The sequence below is a fragment of the Lepidochelys kempii genome, chromosome 1, assembly GCF_965140265.1.
Source record: "Lepidochelys kempii isolate rLepKem1 chromosome 1, rLepKem1.hap2, whole genome shotgun sequence".
Lineage (NCBI taxonomy): Eukaryota > Metazoa > Chordata > Testudines > Cheloniidae > Lepidochelys > Lepidochelys kempii.
Genome location: NC_133256.1, coordinates 257,262,503 through 257,270,207, shown reverse-complemented (window position 1 = coordinate 257,270,207; position 7,705 = coordinate 257,262,503).

Sequence of the window (7,705 nt, the reverse complement as noted above, 5' to 3'; positions counted from 1 at the left end):
CTCTTTAATTCAACCTGCAAACTTGGAAGAAGACTACAAACTGCTTTGTCTTCACTAGGATTTTATCTCAAGTTCATTAACTCAAACACACCTTTTTTTGGTCGTGAAGACAAGGTCTAAAAGAGACTGTCTTGGAAGTTATCCCACTACTGCCACCCAGTGATTTATTTATACAGGAGGAAGCCAGGGAAATCCTCCCCTTACTAATTGTCTCTTCCTTGGTTCTAAGCATTCACTAGCTTCCCAGCCCAAGGAGATGTATTTTCCTCTTCTCACTAGGCCAGAGCCTGAAGTCATTACTCAAGTTTTGCTCAGATAAGATTCTCACTGAAGTCAAGGGGAGTTTTGCCTGAGAAAGGGTTCCAGGTCACCAGTTATATTACAGGCATGCTTACTAGGTAGGTGAAGAAATGGGGTTTACAGCAACTATTGGTAGGTTTTATTAACAATAGCAAAAACTCCTCCATTAGTGGGCATATAAAATATGTGCAGAGAAGGGGGGGTGGGGAGTGAGGAATCTGTGAGTGCCCTGCACTGCCGCTTAGTGGTTCAGTGTGGCCTACGGGAACTATGGAGATGCTTTCCACCCAGGAAATGGAAGCCGTGGAGACAGTCCTTCAAAACTACAGAGAAAAAATACAAGAGAGAAAAAACAACCAGATTGACGGAATAGCTGCTCTTGGTCCATACAGCTAAACCCCATGGGAGAGCAGCTGCTTTACATGAGAGAATGACCTCCCACCCCATCTCCTGGGGCACCTATGACACAAGGAAACTGGAACAAAATACACACGTAGCATGACAACATTTGTAACTGGTACAAAATGGGGGAAGGGAAGGAGGGAATGGATAGCACAGGGAGTAGAAGAGAGGAGATTAGGAGGAGGGGATGAGAAGGAGAAGCTTAGGGAGCAAGAGTAGGAGAAGGATGAAGTGAAAGTGGGGGGGATGAAGGAATAAGAAAGATGAAGGGAGCGAGGTTGTGAGGGGATCAGGGAATAGGTAAAGGAGAGTTAGGAGGAGGAGAAAGGAAGGGGGAGTAGGTGAGAACCGCCAGGAATGAGGAGGAGGAACGAGGGTAGATGTGTAAATGGTCCTTCACCCACCTTCCTAAATAGGTCAGCAATGATTCATTCATACCTCCCCCCTTGGAAGGTACATATTAGTAAATGTGCGTAGGAGCCACATAGATTATTGTGTCTCTAATGGATTTTCCCATCGCTAGCATGACATGCACCCTCATGTACCACTTGCTGATCCATGTGTGTCCCTGTCCCTACTTCTCCTCTCTTCTCTCCCAGCTGCTAATTAATGAAGGGGTTTGTTTGTTTGTTTTTCCCCTTGAGGGCATAAACAAGGCTCAGTATTGACCTGGCTTTTAATATAGCTTTCAGAGGCTTGTGCCTGTCGCTGGGGCACTGTACTGGAAACAACTAATGGACCGAGAAGGAAGGACTCCCTGTGTGAGGACACAGAAATCCAGGACACACATCCACAGACTGGGGAGGTGTACACAGGGAGAGGAACCCACACAGCTGTGCACCTGTGTGCCATGTAGCAGTGTACACCAGAGATAAGGCAGTGAGTGTGCAGACACAGGATGCTCACAAGATCGTCATGTGTCTGCATGTGCACAAGACTCTGCACATGCAGACATAAGGATGTGCACAAATACGTACACATGCAAACATGGTGACATGAGTGTGTGTACAATGCTCAGTGCATGCAGACATGCAGCCTTAGGGGAATGTGAAAATGGTCTACGTGGGCAAATACATCAATATGGGGCCCTGTGCTCTTTGCACAGGACTCAGCTTGAGCAAACATTGGTTTGGGCCTGTGCACACAGCTATCCATGTGCACACATACAGAGAAAGCATGCACACAAAGGTCTATGTGTGCAAATGTATAGAGATGGGGAAAGTGTGCAATACTCTGATGTGTAAAGATGAGGTGTGTACAATGCAATAAATGTGCAAGCACGCAGAGGCAGAGGTGTGTACAAGCAAACATGTAGAGATGGGGTAGGTAAACAAGGCTCTACACCCGAATTGACAACTCATAGCATTCAGGTATTGGGAGTATGGCCTCAAAAATATCATAAGATCGGCTACAAATCGTGAGACTTTTAAAAAATAGTAGGTTTGGGGATCATTTTATTTGTCTTCTGGTTTCTGTTTTTATATTTTCTCTGTAACCAGGAGGACTAGAAATATACTTTTTAAAAAATGAAAGCTGAGAGTCTCATTGAATCACATGATCCGAGCAGCTGGGGCTTTAAGGAAAAAAACACCAAATATTGAGAGACTCGCAATCAAACTGTGAGAGCTGGCAACATTGCCACACGTACAGAAAGAACAGAAGAGAAAGCTGAGGGAGACAGATGGAAGGAATGGTAGAGAGATGAAAGGAGGAGAATGAGCTCCTAATTCTTCCTCTCTTTCCCTTTGCTTTCACATGACACCCTGCCTTGCTCCAGCCCCTCCATTGCACCACGGGAGGGAGTGCTTCTCTCGGGGAAAAAAGGGAAACTGAATGCCCAATGGTGAGGTGAGTGCTCTCTCTGGTGGAGTGATATGGAGTTAAGACAGAAATAAGATCTGCTGCCCCCTAACCCCCAAACACTATAACCACAGTCACAACTCAACTTCAACTCTGGGAGTGCAAAGCCAGTGAAAATGGCATCATTGAAGCCCTGTGGCCTGGTAAATATATGGAAACCCTGCAGTCTGGCCTATGGTGTTGCCATGGAAACCAAAACCTTACTGAGTTGTTATTATTTCCCTGGAGAACTCTTAGACCAGGGCATGACACCCTTGAGAAGGGCTCCCATATGTCCCTAAAAATGAGGAGGGTGCCTGTTTCCAGGCCTTGCCCTGGTCACCCAGGGTTGCAGCCAACTCCCACAATTTGTTGTATTTCTTAAACCCCCAGCTCCTGGAGTCTTGTGAATACCTGAGAGTCTCTGCTTTCATTTTAAAAACAAAGTACAGTACGTTTCTATCCCGCATAGTTGCAAAGAAAAGCTTGAAAACTAGAGACTCAGAAACAAGATGGCAAATAAAAAGATCTCCAATATTTATTATTTTTTTAAATCTTCAGATGTTGTGGGGCCTGACTCATGCTACTTCCATGCTTGGAGTTGCTTTCACGGCTTGTCCCTGTTGCCTGTACAAAAACTGTCTGGTAGTGATTTGTGTAACGCCTGCAGACTGGCCGCCTGAGTGGGTGATATTCAGGACAGGCTGGTGTGGCTGGGAGTGTGTGCACTTTAGGAACAATGTATCCCCCCTAGCATACCTGTCACACATTGCTCCCTTCCCCTCTGCAAAGAGGACTCCCTGTGAAGCCCTTCCCCAGCTCTCCAGCCAAGTCCTCACAGCAGCCTTCCCCAGGCACCTAGCAGCAAAACCACAGGTGAAGAAGGAGAGGACAAGCCAAAGCCTGCTGGAACATACTCTCCCACACACAAACACTTGTACACCACACTCACTTACTCTACACATACATTAACACATCCCAGGCATACCACAACCTCTTCCCACAAACATACTGTCACCATAAGCTCCACAAAGATACATCACTCACACCATGTATAATCACCTAGAACAAATCCACTCCCACAGCACACGCACACACTGCCAATTCCCCACAGACATATAAACACCGAGACACAAACGCTCCCTACACATGCAGACACCACAATCTCCTCTGCATACACTACTATACAGCACATGGGGCTGTCCAGCCCACATGTCCCCTGTCATATGCTCCAGGATGCTTGCTTTCCTGAAGCAGGTCCCACAGGAGAGTGCTTCCCACCTGCCTCTCATCTCTGGCCCTCTAGACTTTGTCATTGGGCCCGTCCTGCGAGCCTCCCCGGCTGCCCCTTACATGCAACCTAAATTGGCTACACAAGAAACAGATGGTCTGCCTCTGAACTGCACCCAGGAAACATCTGTATGTGCTTGTGCTTCACACCATCCGCTTCCTTGCCCTCATGTCCTGCCCTGACACCAGGTGGTGGGACCTGCTGCCACCTGAGGAGGGTGAGGAACCCCGGCAGGCCAGTCTGTACTCCACTCTGGTCCTTCACGGAGCCATGAGCATGGGCATGGCTCACAAACACTTGTCCCTTTTTGCGGTAAGAGGACAAGCGCATCTCTACGTCGAGTGCATCAGATTGCAGCCCCTCCTCCGGCTCCTTCAGAACCTCCAACTGCGGTTCTGGCTGCACTTCTCCCCACAGCTCCTGCTCTACCCACGCCCCATCGGTGGCCCCACAAAGTTGCGAGACCTCCTCAGCAACTGCCTCCTGGGGCTGGCCGACTCGGCTGTCCATCAGGAGGAAGCTGGGTGGGGTGGGGCGCTCTGTGACAGTGGGGCCCCTTTCTGTTCCCTTCTCACATCATGTCTCTGGGCAGAGTTCCTCTGGATGGTGTCCGCTGACTGCTTAGATGCCTTTGTGTAGCAGTGGGTGTCATCTGAGGGGCTCTCCTCGGTATCCCCCTCAGGATCCCTCGTTATTAACCTTTACTCCATTTCTACTCCTGTTTTCTCTTTTGTTGGCCCCTGTAATCACTAGTAACCTGGGCTCAGTGATTCCGCCCCCTTAGCTAAGGGGACTGGTGCCCAACTGCAACACCTATCAGCTACATAAATTAGAGATATAAACACAAACTACCCTTTCATAGCCTCCTAGCATACACACACCCACCACGAATACATAAACCACACAAAGAAAAGGAGGACTTGTGGCTCTTAGAGACTAACCAATTTAGTTAAGGTCTAAGGTGCCACAAGTCCTCCTTTTCTTTTTGCGAATACAGACTAACACGGCTGCTACTCTGAAACCTGTCATAAACCACCCAGCGTCCCCATACACACCACAAACTCCTAACACACGCGCACTCCCATCGCAGACGTACCCACACACCACAGATGCCACCTAGTCAAACTTCATAGATACACTCAACACACGTGGAGTTGTGCTGATGGTGCTGTGTATGTGACATTCAGAGCACTACACCTGCTTCTCCATAACAGACTCCGCACCACCTCACCCCAGCTTTGACTAAAGCAGATTGGTCCTACTACCTCCTAGGGCACAATATTGGACTTCTTCCCTTCGGCAGGATCTCTTAAAGCCCCAGTGCTCTGGAGGGTTTCTCCCTCTCTTTGCTTGCCGCCACCCCCCCCACCCCCGTTCTGTGGGTACTTCCCCCATCCTCTTTTAACTTACTGTTAAGCCCCTCCACACTGGGCCCAGGGAGCAAACAAAGGGCTTCATCCTACCTTTAACCTCATGATCAAGACTCAGGGCCCAACCCCACAGCTTAAGGAAAATTGCTGTAACAGCTGCATCACTGCCTTCGCTGACATTTGCTGAAGGAACATTTTTTCATTTTTGAGAAACGGTCTTTTTTCCGCCAAAATGAAAAAAAAAAAACATCTTTTTTTTGTTGAAACCACTCTCAGCATTTTGCAATTTACCAAAAGCCCGGCAAATGAAAAGTGTTGACTAAAAAACATTTTTTGCATAAAGGTTCAAAATAGTGAAAAAAATGGGTCCAATTTGAATTCTGCAAAATGGAAACACATTTGACTTCTTTCACACTGAAAAGCAAATGTACTATTTTGTCAACCAGCCCCTGATTGGGTCACGTCTGGGCAGGGGCTGTTAACACGTTGTACTGGTGTAGGTCGCTGCCTTCTACAGCGGGTCTTCAGGTCTTCCAGAGATCCTGTATTTTTGCAGCAGAGGTCTTGAGTTCTCTCATTACTTGTCCATGTGAAATACTAGGTGGCCATGGTTATAGGGGCCAGGGAAAGAGTGAACCTGCCTTCACAAGCTATTAAGGGCTTGCTCCTGCTCCCATTAAAGTCAATGGGAGTTTTGCCACTGACTTCAGGAAGAGCAGAATTAGGCCCTAATGGACTGCCACTAATAGTGACAGCATTGGAAAAGCCCACAGGGCACCAACTGTGCACTGAATCTGTGAAGTTGGGATTAACTATTCCAGACTGTGGAGGGGGGATTAAGCTAGGGAGGAATCTGGCACTGGGGAGTTGAATTCCTCATTCAGGCCTGGAGATGGCCTTGGTCAGACTGTTACAGCATTGCAAAGGGCTCCAGTCCGTGTTGCTACTCAGTTGAATGGGATGGAGGGGTTGGGGGGGCGGGTGTGGAGGAGGAGATAAGAAAACGCCCAGTAGGGAGGATGCGTTGCAGGAAGGAACCCTCCTAGAGCCAGAGATCTATGCAGTGATCTCCCAGTGCCAATGGGTGTTTCTAAAAATTCCAGTAAGGAAATGGAAATAAGCAAGAGGTGGGAAGAACCCTGGGTATGGAGGGGTGAACATTGTATCCTGGCTTTTACTATTGACAACCTCAGCTCACTCAGCCCATTGCCTTCTCCATTCCAACCTAAATTTCTATCCCTGCTCACGTAGATGCCAAATTCATTAGCAAGGCAGAAATCACCCTTACAGTTAGATGCTGCTTCTTGCTTTCCCCACTCCCAGGAGACTAAATCACACCCTGAGGGGAGAGAAACTACAATGAGGTTTGACTGGAACACTTTACTGAAGAAACCTGGCCCATTGTTTGTCCTAAGAGCACCACCTAGGGACCAAAGGGTAGAGTGCAGCTCAAAACCGTAGAATCATAGGACTGGAAGAGACCTTAAGAGCAGGGCCAGCCCACAATATTTTGGCACCTGAGGCAGGGAGCTCAAATGATGCCCCCATGCCCCCTCGCTTGGGCCAAAACTTTGAAAGGTCTCAATTCTGCCATCTTCCTGTTCTACTCATGGTACTGCTCTGCTACCTACCCCAATAAAGGAGAACTAACAACTTAAAATGCCTTGTTCAAAAATTTTAAGTATCATGTAACTTTCAAATGCCTGAACAGCAAATGTAACTCTTCTTGTCTGCATAGTAAACACTGGCATTTTTATCTGTTTGAATAATCAGAGTGGTGCTTTCCGTGCCTTCTTGACTGCAAAGATTTGAACTGCTTGACAGGCTGTGTGCACAAAAAATTTATTCTGTGCAAATTTTTGAAGCAGAGTTCAAATTTGTGTGCCATGAGGCAAATGCGCCCAAGCGAGTAAAATGCTTATACATTTAAAAAGTTTTAATTTACAATTTGTGATAATAGTTTTACACCATGTTATTTTATAAATGTCATTTTTAAATACTTAGAAAAAGGAAATTTAACCATTCTTCATGAAGCAGAAGTTAGTTTTAAGCATTATGTTTTATGATCTTTTTTATAGACAATCACGAGCATATATCAAGCACATATTAATCATGATCATTATCAGTCCATAGGCTTCTGCCCGTTGGTGTCCGCTTTCACCTTTCATTCTATACACATGTCTGAAAAGATTTTGATAAACATAGAATAAAGACAATTTAATAAGTATGCCATTATGTCAATTTATATGGGTTTTCAGATAGAGACATCATAAGTAAAAAAAGAAAAACAAGAGTTTGTGTTTTAAATTTAAATGATTATCAGCCAAGAATAAGATATGTAATTAAAAATGCATTTTAATTTCCTTATTGGTCGAAATGTCAAAGACTGCTAAACTAACCTTACTATTTTTCCCTACGATCTTTTTCATTTGCCCATTCAATATAAACTCAGTCCAGATCTATCAGTCCTCCATCCAGCTGGTAACTCTTAATACACATCAGC